General features: G+C 47.1%; 1 protein-coding gene across 5 annotated transcripts in view; it reads left to right on the top strand.

Annotated features, from left to right (window-relative positions):
- Positions 1–12,411, top strand: part of CTPS2 (CTP synthase 2) — a 130,392-nt gene that overhangs the window by 84,392 nt on the left and 33,589 nt on the right. The gene's annotated exons all lie outside the window — the stretch shown is intronic.

Here is a 12,411-nt window from a genome sequence, read left to right as displayed (position 1 = left end):
ACACACGTGAATGCTCCTTCTCACTGCCCCGGCCCCTGTGCCCTGGCTGGAGCCCGTCTTTTCTGACCTTCTTGCGGAGGGCTCAGAAGTCCCTTTCCCTGCCCCGCAGCAGCTCCAGCCGGGGAGGCGGAGGTAGTGCTTCACCAGCTGAGACTGGCTGATCTTCTACTCCCAATAAGGTGATTCTAATTTCTGTGGAACATTTTCCCCTAGATTAGCATATGCTATGAGAATAACTTAATACAATGCCAAAGCCCTCACTGCAACTTAATAAATACATCTGAGTGCCTGTGCTGCCTTGTACGCAGTGTCCTCAATTCTGGAGTACAGTGGCGACCAGGACAGATGCCAGCCCTGCTTCCTGCCCCCCTGGGCTGACTGCACAGGAGGGGACCCAGGGATCCTGGGTGTCCAGCATTGTTCCTGTAAAGTTAAAAGAGTACCTTAGAAAAATGCCTTCTTGCGGTCCTGTCGTGGCTCAGTGGTTAATGAGTCTGACTAGGAACCATGAGGTCTCGGGTTCGATCCCTGGCTGTGCTCAGTGGGTTAAGGATCCGGCATTGCCATGAACTGTGGTGTGGGTCGCAGACAGGGTTCGGATCCTGCATTGCTGTGGCTCTGGCGTAGGCTGGCGGCTACACCTCCGATTAGATCCCTAGCCTGAGAACCTCCATATGCTGCCGATTCGGCCCTAGAGAAGACAGAAAGACAAAAAAAAGAAAAAGAAAAGAAAAATGCCTTCTTTGCTCAAAGGGGATTAAGACTAGAAATATGAGCTTTTTCTTTAAGGCTAATAAACAGTCTCTAAGGAATAGAAAGCTTCCTAGCAAGAAGGAAATTTAAAAAGGAAAAGTTTCAGGAGTTCCCACTGTGGCACAGAGGAAACATCTGACTAGTATTCATGAGGATGCAGGTTCGATTCCTGGCCTCGCCCAGTGGGTCAGGGATTTGGCATTGCCATGAGCTGTGGTGTAGGCTGGCATCTATAGCTCAATTTCACTCCTAGCCTGGGAACTTCCATATGCCCTAAAAAAAAAAAAAAAGGAGATGTTTCAAAGTGCACACATTTCCTTACTTTGTCTGGATGAGAAGCCATTGTTCTCTAAGTAACGTTTTTTTTTTTTTTTTTTTAAGAATATAAAAGTTTTTTTCTTCATGGGTATTAGCAATGATTCTTTGGCTTTCACATATTTCCAGAAGCTTTGAAACCTTGTTCAAATAGTGGTCTCAGTGGCAAAAATGGTTAGTGAGACATTTCAACTTTTAAAATTCTATGTGCTATAGAAGTTCAGTTATAATCATACTAGGCTTTTTAAAAAGAGATTGTGTTCAATATATTTAAATTTTTGATCTGTCTTGATGGAAATAAGACTGATTTAGGATTTGTTTTTCTTTACAGTAGACATAAAAGTAGCTTTGGTGATTTTTATACATCTTTTTTTTTTTGGTCTTTTTTTTTAGTGCCGCACCCACGGCACATGGAGGTTCCCAGGCTAGGGGTCATATTGCAGCTGCAGCTGCCGGCCTACACCACAGCCACAGCAATATAGGATCTGAGCCTCATCTGCGACCTACACTACAGCTCACAGCAATGCCGGATCCTTAACCCACTGAGCAAGGCCAGCAGTTAGTTACCTGTGTCCTCATGGATACTAATCAGATTCATTTCCACTGAGCCACGATGGGAACTCCAATTTTTATGAATCTTAAACACAACACCACCAAAGCTTGTTGCTTAAACATCTTTTGCCTGCTCCGAAAAAACTTTTTGAACAAGTTTATTATTAAGATATAACTTACACATCATACAATTCATAGAGGTGTTAAAAGTGTACTATTCACTGTTTTGGATTCTTTTTTAAAAATTTTATGGAGGCAAGATGATATACCAAAAACTGTACGTATTTCACAAATCAATACAGTCATACGTTAAAAAGTTAAGGCATTGAACTTGAGTTTTCTGAAGTGGAGGTTCTAGGTATAAATTGATTTGTTTATATACTAATCCTCATTGGCCCTGTTTATCACAAGTGTGTCCCTGGAGCCTCACTGCCGTCCTGCCTGCTCTGTGTGTGTCTCGTCTTTGCAGAGGCTTTTTTTATTTTATTTTTATTTTTATTTTTTTTTGTCTTTTTGCCATTTCTTGGGCCGCTCCCGTGGCATATGGAGGTTCCCAGGCTAGGGGTCGAATTGGAGCTGTAGTCTATGGCCTACGCCAGAGCCACAGCAACGCGGGATCCGAGCCGCGTCTGCAACCTACACCACAGCTCACGGCAACGCCGGATCCTTAACCCACTGAGCAAGGTGAGGGACCGAACCTCATGGCTCCTAGTCGGATTCATTAACCACTGCGCCACGACGGGAACTCCGCAGAGGGTTTTTTTAAATAAAAGGACTAATGGCAGCACGTGGGGAGCCATTTGAAAAAAGATATTTTTCTAAACCACATTTCTCTAGCCCTTCAGCTAATTATTAACTGCATGCTCATGGTCTTTTCTTTTTTCTTTTTTTCGGCCCCATTCGCACCATGTGGAAGTTCCTGGGCTAGGGCTTGAACCCACGCTGCAGCAGTGACCTGAAGCCACAGCAGTGACAGTGCCAGATCCTTAACTCCTAGGCCACCAGGGAACTGTTGAAAACTATGAATTTCATTGTTGGTTTTTCTTTTAAAAAATTATTTTATTGAGGTATGATTGACATACAAAAAGCTGTACTTATTTCATGTATACAACTTAATGAGTTGAACTCGAGTTTTCTAAAGTGAGGATTATACGTATAAATCAATTTGGACAAAAGTTCGAATGACCAGTCACCATATGCTCTGTTGATAAGACATGTGTCCCTGGAGGCTCAGTCGTCCTGCATTCTCTGTATGTGTGTGTCGTCTTTGTCCTCAGAGGTTTTTCCTTATTAAAGGACTAAGGACAGCATGTGAATTGCCTGAGCTGGTTCAGGGCTCTTTAGAAATAAGACAGTTTTCTGGAGGTCCCATTGTGGCACAGTGGAAATGAATCCGACTAGGAACCATGAGGTTACCGGTTCGATCCCTGGCCTCGCTCAGTGGGTTAAGGATCCAGCGTTGCCCTGAGCTGTGGTGTAGACCAGCAGCTGTAGTTCCGATGAGACCCCTGGCCTGGGAACCTCCATATGCTGCAGGTGTGGCCCTAAAAAGACAAAAACCCCCCAAAAAAATAAATGAATAAAAGCCAAAAAAAAAAAAAAAAAGAAATAAGACACTTTTCTAAACTACATTTCTAATTAGTAATTGCATATTCATGGTCTTCTCTACACTTTCCCGTCCTTAGTTTTTATACAGTCTGTTATAGTAGCAAACTTTTTCATGTATCTAGCCTTCATGTCTATTATTTGGACATATATTTAATTGAGTCAAGGAACCATAATATACTGATTCATTTCCTATGGGTAAACATTTCAGGTTGTTTCTGGCATTTTATTAGAAAAATGCTGATGTGAACACCTTGACCCCGATGTTCTTTTGTCCTTTTGATTGTTTGCTTAGGATAGATTTTCAGGAGTCAGACTCTTTTATCAAAGGGTATGAATGCTTTTATGACTTGATAATTCTGCTGCATTGTTTGAAAGAGGTGAACCAGTTCATAAAGATGTTAACTGCACCATCATGTTCTTGCTTTCTCTAGTCCTTTTGCCAGTAATTTTACTGTTTTTCTTTTTGCTCTTTTAACAAGAACAAAAAGGGCCTTGTATCATTGTACTGTAATTTGCATTTCTTTTCATTTCTGCAAAGTGGAAATTCTCCCTTTCCAGATGTTGTTTTCCTTGTGTGTACGCTGCCCATGCCTGAACTCTTCACTCGCACTTCAAGATGGGAAAAGAGAGATATACCAGCCCAGAGTTTACCTAGATGGTCTAAAGCAAGGGTTGGTAGCGTTCCCTGGTGGCTCAGTGGGTTAAGGATCCAGTGTTGTCACTGCTATCGCACAGGTTCAGGCCCTTCCTGGCCCTGGAATGGAAGAAGCAGAACTTTTACATGCTGTAGGTGTAGCCAAAAAAAAAAAGCTATGGTTGGTAAGCTTTTTTTGTAAAGGGCCAGATAGTAAATATTTTCAGCTTTGGGGCCATATGGTCTTTGATGCAACGCTGTGTGGAGGGTGAAAGCAGCCATTGGCAAATATGTAAATGAATGAGCATGGCTGTGTTCCAATGAACCTTTATTTATGGGCACTGCAATGTAAATTTCATGTAAGTTTCGTGCATCATGAAATACTATTTTTCTTTTGTTTTTTTTCCAACCATTTGAAAATGTAAAAACCATTCTCAGTGTGAGGGCTGAACAAAGACAGCCAGGGGAATCCCGTTTTGCCTCAGGGTGGCCGCGGCTTACAGAACTCTCGTCTAAACACAAGAAGCACAGGCTGAATGAAGGCCGAGGCAGAGGCCACAAGGCTGCTGCCCTTCTCCCCGCGTGTCCACTTGCCTGCTGGAATATCCTGTTTAGTGACAGAAGAAGACCAAGAGGGCTTTCAGAAGCCATGTGATGCGGCCTCTGTGTTGCTCAGCAGAGCATGCGGATGGCCCAGAGGTGAAGCAGTTCACCATGGGTCGGGGAACGGCCCCTGCTGCTCTTCTCACGTTGTTTCTAGTCTTCTGCTGCAACGCACAGCTTTTGCTGCACTGCTCACCATTCAGTCTCTCTTCAAAATGTAACTCTTTAAACCCACACTTCAGGATTGTTAAATTCATCAAACCCTTCAGATCTGTATATTTATTGCAATTATACCTTAATTTAAAACACACACACATCTTATCTGGGAACATAGAGGATAGGACGTGTCCCTTTTTTTTTTTGGCTGCACCCATGGCATGCAGAAGTTTCGGGGCCAGAGCTCGAACCCAAACCATCGTAGTGACAATGCCAGATCCTTAACCTGCTAAGCCACTGGGGAACTCCTAGGACTTATCTCCTTATAGTGGCACTTTACCTGGTTGATTAACTGATTAGATGACATTTGAAGATCAGGGGGATACAGCACAGAGCAGTGACGTATTAAATGGGGTGCTTTGAAGAGTGAGAAGTCTAGAATGAAGTGTGGATAGAGATGGAGGGGGTCAGGCTCAGGTGAGAGGGGAGCCGGAGAGAGTTTTAGTACTTCAGAAATCACTTTGCTTATGGCTTTCGACTGAGTGTGAGAGCTGGGAACGTAATAAAGTACAAAGCAATTCAGACAAGGCTCCAAGCTTGCTCAGGGTGCAGCTGACAACTTGTCTGATAGTGTTTCCAAAACATTCCAGACTCCGGGTTTACTTTTATGGGTCAGGCCCTGGACATGTTGCTGAGACACCCAGGAAAGGCAGTAGGTTTTGTCTGTGCTAAGTGTGGTTTTTATTTATTTATTTTTATTATTTTTGTCTTTCTGCCTTTTCTAGGGCCACTCCCGCGGCATATGGAGTTTCCCAGGCTAGGGGTCAAATCAGAGCTGTAGCCTCAGCCTACTCCAGAGCCACAGCAACATGGGATCCGAGCTGCGTCTGCAACCTACACCACAGCTCACTGCAACGCCGGATCCTTAACCCATGGAGCAAGGCCAGGGATTGAACCCGCAACCTCATGGTTACTTGTCAGATTCGTTAACCACTGAGCCACGACAGGAACTCCCTTCCACTTCCTTCTTTTTTTTTTTTTTTTTTTTTTTTGTCTTTTTGCCATTTCTTGGGCCGCTCCCGTGGCATATGGAGGTTCCCAGGCTAGGGGTCGAATTGGAGCTGTAGTCTCTGGCTTACGCCAGAGCCACAGCAACGCGGGATCCGAGCCGCGTCTGCAACCTACACCACAGCTCATGGCAACGCCGGATCGTTAACCCGCTGAGCGAGGCCAGGGACCGAACCCGCAACCTCATGGTTCCTAGTTGGATTCGTTAACCACTGCGCCACGACGAGAACTCCCCACTTCCTTCTTAGCCTTTCTCTTTCTCTCCAAGCCAGCACCCTTGCCTTTAGAATTAGAGGAACGCGCCGGGCAGAAGGGGGCGGGTGCAGAAGAGGGAGAGGGCCAGCTCCTGAGCCTGGGCTGGGTGTGGGGTCCCTAAAAGCCAGTGCCTGCCGTCTTGCCCTCCGAGGGTGTCCGGTCCAGTGCCAGATGCAGCATGAGGTATTGGAAGGAATTTGACTTCGGTGCCCCCACTCTCCCGCCCGCCGTGCAGTGCATGCAGCTGGAGACCAGGCCCTGGTGATTTCCTGTCCACGTTCTGAGGTGACCTTCCTCCTCAGGGCAGAGGACACGGGGACAGTGTGAGTCAGCTGGCGGAGGAGGCCGGGGAGAGCTCCTCAGGGTGGTGCCTGCAGCGAGCCAGTGAGCGTGGCGGAGTCTAGGCTGCAGGAGGCCAGCAAAGCTACGCCGGCAGCTGGCAATCGAATGCTTTAGGAAAAGGCTTAATTCCTTTTGGGGACCTCCTCTGTGTTTCCTCATAATTGAGAGAAGAGCTTGACTGAATGCTTGGTTCTGCTTTCCTGTGAGAGAGAGAGGTTTTCGTTCTAAGAGAACAGAGGCGGGGTTCCTGTTGTGGTGCAGTGGTTACCCAATCCCACTAGGAACCATGAGGTTGCGGGTTTGATCCCTGGCCTTGCTCGGTGGGTTAAGGATCCGGCGTTGCTGTGGCTGTGGTGTAGGCCGGTGGCTACGGCTCCAATTAGACCCCTAGTCTGGGAACCTCCGTATGCCGTGGGAGCGGCCCTAGAAAAGGCAAAAAGACCAAAAAAAAAAAAAAAAAAAAAAAAAAGAGAGAGAGAGAGAGAAAACAGAGGCTAGGGACCTCTTAGTAAGGCCTTGAGTAAGCCCCTGTATTAATGATCTGGGTAAGGTGCAGGGCATTGGAAATGCCGCGTGCTTCAATCCCAAGTTTGAAAAAAAGGAAGGAAATGGGGATAAGTAGGAGCAAATTTCAGGCTAGAAAATTGCTTTTGCTTTCTTATCTCTTATCCGAGCCTTGATAGAGAAAAACAGCTTCTAGTTCCCCGTGCTATTAGACTGTCAGGAAGTTTAAGGCAAAAAGCCCCACGCCACACAGAAAGCCTTGGCCGGGTTAATGAGGTGATTTACAAAACAGTTTGAAAGGTCGGCAGGGATTTAGGGACGCGGGAAGGCCTGCGCCACAGTAACGCGTAAGGAGTGTGTTGCGCCTTGGCAGAGGAGGGAGCCGGCCAGCCAGCCGCCCCGGGGACAGTCCGTGGCATTTATGTCCCCCTTACTGCACCGGCTCTGACCTGAGCACTTGCCCCCAGGGCAGCTCAGGGCGTGGTTAACAGCCCAGCCCCTGGAGAGCCCCCTCCAGTCCCACATCTGGACGATGGACGTGCGAATAGCTGCTGCCTCCTGGGGGTCTTGCGAGCACTAAATCCGTTAAGCGTGTGGGTCCCTAGGACAGCGCCTGGCACAGAAAAGCACCGTTCAGTGTGGTGTTCGGATCCCGAATGTGGAGGATTTACCGTATAGACCTGCGATTGTGTCGGAATTCGGGGTAAACGTGTCAGCGGCCCAGGTTAAGAGTAAGGTCCCACGGGGGTGGTGGGAGGGGAGAGGCCAGCAGAGGAACGGGCCGGGGCGGGGGCCGGGGGGGTGCGTGCAGGCAGTCTTACAGGTGTTCTCCAGCCCCTCTGTTCTGGTTTCCTGGCTCCCCAACCTGCTAATGTGGTCCAGCAGTAGAATATATAAAATCTAAGAAAAGAGCTTTTAAATTTGGGATGAGAATACTGTTGGGGAAAAGCGACCTTGGCTTGGATCGTCAGTGTCGGAAAGTGAGACACACGAACCCGGGGAGATCTCGACCAGGCTCTTTACTTCTGCAGAAGGGCGCGGGTGCTCAAACAGCACGCGCACGAAGAAGAAAGACCCCCCCCCTATTGGTGGTGTATCTGTCCCCTTCCCATCGGCCAGGTCAGGGCGCACCTTCTTCTTGGTTCGCTGATTTGAAACAAACTGTTACTGGGAGGAGAGGGGAAGAGGAGGGCAGAGGAGGGTGTCTCAGACGGAGCAGGAACAAAATGGAGTAATCAAGGCTTCCTTTGATAGAAAAGACGTGTTAATTCTCACAATTCTAAATGGGGGAGAAAAAAAGAGATACAAGCAATGGAAAAGAATGTGACGGTGCAGTTCAAGGCAAGGAGTAGCAATTTTCAAACTAGAAAATTAGCATTTTCATAATAGAAAATTGAGATAAAAGCCGATTACAAAAATGAAAATAGGGAAAGGGGGGAGCTTTGATACTTAATGAGATATTTTATAAAAAATAAAGGAATGATCTGTTAAAATCCAAAAGTACACAATGGAGCAAGAGAAAGCTAGCGGCCGGCCCAGACTGTGCACTTTCTAAGCCAGTGGTCACTAGGACATGGTGTGTGCATCTTTTGAGTTGTCCGTCTCAGCACCCCTGGGACCCAGCCGAGTTTTACACAAGAGAACCGCATGGCAGCAAGGTGAAGTCACCTGTTGGAAAGTCACTGAGAGAAGTTCTCCTTGTGGCTCAGCAGGTTAAGAAGCCAGCTAGTATCCATGAGCACGTGGGTTCAATCCCTGGCCTCACTCAGTGGGTTAAGGATCCCGCATTGCCTTGAGCTGTGGTGTAGGTCACAGACGCGGCTCGGATCCCGCGTGGCTGTGGTTGTGGTGTAGGCCGGCGGCTGCATCTCTGATTCAACCTGTAGCCTGAGAACTTCCATATGCTGCACCTGCGGGCCTAAAAATAGAAAGTCACCGAGCCAATTTCAGAGACTGAAATTTTTTTTTCCCCCCATGGTCCGTGGCATATGGAAGTTCCCAGGCCAGGGCTCAAACCGCAGCAGTGACCACCCCAGATCCTTAACCTGCTGAGCCACAAAGGAACTCCAAGAGCCTAAACGTCCTGACCACCTCACTCTACTGAATGGCTGGACCTTAAGCAAAGAGGGAATGGAAAAACCCAGACACCTCCCAGAGCTGAGCCTCCTTATGCCCAGAGCCCCAGGACAGGCTTCTGCAGGTTTTAGGACTGTCTTGTGGGAGAAGAGCCAGGGGTGCAGGGAGGGAGGAGCTCACCTCTGGCTTCTGAAAGCCAGTGAAAACGTGCTTGGCGGAGTTCTCTTGTGGTGCAGCAGCTTAAGGATCTGGCATTGTCATTGCAGTGGCTCAGGTCACTGCTGTGGGGCAGGTTCGATTCCTGCCCTGGGAACTTCCACATGCTGTGGACACAGCCAAAACTCACTCGCTCACTCACTCACTAGTGGTTGGCTTGAGAAGGGTCTCAAGCACTGAATCAGCCTTGGACTGAGCATCTGGGTCACTAGGACCAGATTGGGAACGTGAATGGGTCAAAGAGCCAAGTGTGAGAAATATCTTGGCTTGAGCTCAACAATCAGTGGCAGTTACACCGGGCCTCAGAGTTAGAGAGGCAATAGGGAGTTGTGGGGACTGGGGCAAATCGACAAGCACTTAACCCATCAAAGGAGTAACTGCTACACTGATAGTTGTACAAACTGTGGAGTCACTCTTGCTGGTCTTCTAAATTTTTAAGAGAATCTGGAAATCCAGAGTTTTATGAGAAGTCTCCTGATTTTTCAATGTTGGCATCTTATTTAAAAATTTATAGTGCTGAGTCTTCCAACACTATGTAAGCCAAATACACCAAAAATCTGTGCTCTGGGCAGCCTCTTGGGATCTCTGAATTAGATAAACGTTGGCAAATCCTCGCATGTGCAGAAAGAGCTCTAGCTCCTAACTGGCACAGGGCAGGGTCTGGGAGAGTGAGTCTAGGTGAGTCAAATTAACACTGGTGCAGCCGTTAAAAAATGTGCAAAAGCAAGGCAGTTCTACTAAGAGAAAGAGATAAGGAAGCCATCAGGTAGTGAATTTACGACTTGTGCATGCTATGGGTGATTTCTTCTAGCCGTGTGGAAATAGGAAATGTGGAGCCCAAGTAAGGGTGAGGAGGTATAGAATGGGGACATATGGCTGATGGCCTCCAGGGGAGTGAAAGTGGGAGAGGAAGGGCGGGTGTGATCCTGGGCGCGTGTCCCCACTTGAGGATGCAGATCAGGTCGGCAGGGCAAGAGGGGTCCAGAGAAGAGCAGAGGTCACAGATCGGGGAAGGGGGCATTACTCAGGGGGTCCCAACTGAGGACAGATCTGCTGGGTTTTAGAGAGCAGTTCAGTGAACGAACACAAACAAGAGCCCAGTTGCAAAGGGTGGGGATGGGGGGTTTGGATAAAGGGTGGGCGAGAGGAAGAGGGAGTGGTGGGGGTAAGAATGGGGCTATATAACTTTTAGTTTTAAAAATTTTCAGGCTCCCTGACTTCAGATTATACTACAGAGCTACAGTCATCAAATCCATATGGTACTGGCACAAAGACAGAAGAGATTTTCATATTTGTAAAATTTCAACAAATAATGCATGTGTATCTTATAGAATATGCAGTTGTTTCCATGCCATAACAGTTTTGTTTTTAAAGATGTGTTGGCGAGTTCCCGTTGTGGCTCAGTGGTTAACAAATCCAGCTAGGAACCATGGGGTTTGGGGTTCGATCCTTGGCCTTGCTCAGTGAGTTAAGGATCCGGTGTTGTCATGAGCTGTGGTGTAGGTCACAGACGACGCTCGGATCTGGTGTTGCTGCGGCTGTGGTGTAGGCCGGCGGCTACAGCTCTGATTAGACCTCTAGCCTGGGAACCTCCATATGCCGCGGAAGTGGCCCTAGAAAAAGGCAAAAAGACAGGAAAGAAAGAGAGAGAGAGAGAGAGAAAGGAAGGAAGGAAGAAAGAAAGGGAGAGAGAGAAAGATGTGTTGGACGGTCGCATGTTGGTGTAGTAGGTTAAGGATCTGGCATTGCCACGGCTGTGGCACAGCTTGCAACTGCCACGTGGGTTTGATCCCTGGCCTGGAAACTTCCACATGCTGTAGGTGCAGCCAAGAAAAAAAGAAGGGTTAAGTCATAGTTAGGAATTAAATGTGGCATAATCAAGTGGGTCATAAGAGACTCTTTTCACCTCCGTTAATTTATTCTGTAAATGATATCAGAATTGGGCTTTTTGATAGTCCATGTCAGCATTTGTGATTTTAGGCATGAGGTTTCATGGTTCTTAGCCAAAGGGATGTTCCTGGAAGTTGCTCTCTACCCACTCACCTCTGCTGTCACCTAGAAACACAATAGCCCTCCATGTCAGACTGCTGTAGTCACCAAATGTTTACTGTAGTTATTCATAAGAGAACTAGGGATGAGATGGAGGGATAATGGCAAGAGCTACAAAAAATACAAAAGTAGGAGTTCCCGTCGTGGCGCAGTGGTTAACGACTAGGAACCATAAGGTTGTGGGTTCGATCCCTGGCCTTGCTCAGTGGGTTAAGGATCTGGCGTTGCCCTGAGCTGTGGTGTGGGTCGCAGATGCACCTCGGATCCCATGTTGTTGTGTTGCTATGGCTCTGGCGTAGGCCGGTGGCTACAGCTCCGATTCGACCCCTAGTCTGGGAACCTCCCTATGCCGCAGGTGTGGCCCTAGAAGAGACAAAAAAAAAAGACAAAAAAAAAAAAAAAAAAGTAAAAGCCTACTCAAATGCCAAAAAATAAAATAAAATTAAAAATTTAATTGCGACAACATACACATAAACACACAATTTATGATCTCACCCATTTCTTTGTGTACAATTCAGTAGTAAGTATATTCACATTGTTGTACCATTGATTTCCAAAACTTTTTCACTTTGCAACACTAAAACTTTTTGCCCATTACACAACAACGCCCGACTCCTCTTTCCCTCAGCCCCCATGATCGCCGTTCTACTTTCTCTCTCTTTGAATTTGTCTACTCTGGGTGCCTCGTAGACATGGAGTCACCCAATATTTGCTTTTTTGTGACTGACTGATTTCATCAGGCCCTCAAGGCTCATCCATATGGTAGCGTGTATCAGGATTCCCTTCCTTTTTAAGGCGGCACCGTATTCCATTGCGTGCATATACTATTTTTGTTTATCCACTCATCTCTCCTTGGACCTTTGGGTCGCTTCCATCTTTTAGCTTGTATAGCTTGTTCGGCGGTGGGGAGGGATTTTGGCTTTGAAAAGGAGAGAGAAGATAAGTTCAGATGCTAGGGTTACTTCCCCGAGGGAGGGGCTTGGCAGGAGGTGGGTTAAATAAAATTATATACAAGACAGACTCTACCCAGAAGCGCTTTAGAGAGGGAGGTGGGTGATTTGGCGGTGTTTTTGATACCGATGATCCTGTCATAGGTATTTTTGGTGTCTTACTGCCTCCACTGACAGTATTTTTTTGGCTGGAATTTGGCCTCTGTCTGCTGGTGCCAAATTGAAACTCAGCGTTTTGCGTAAAGGAGAAAGAAAGAGCTTTATTGCTTTACCAGGCGAAGGAGGGTCGCAGCAGGCTGATGCCCTAAAGACTGTGCCCCTCCCCTTGCA

This window comes from Sus scrofa, chromosome X (assembly GCF_000003025.6).
Source record: "Sus scrofa isolate TJ Tabasco breed Duroc chromosome X, Sscrofa11.1, whole genome shotgun sequence".
In the NCBI taxonomy this organism is placed as follows: Eukaryota; Metazoa; Chordata; class Mammalia; order Artiodactyla; family Suidae; genus Sus; species Sus scrofa.
Note: the sequence above shows the minus strand (reverse complement) of the source record. Positions and strands in the feature narration are given on the sequence as shown.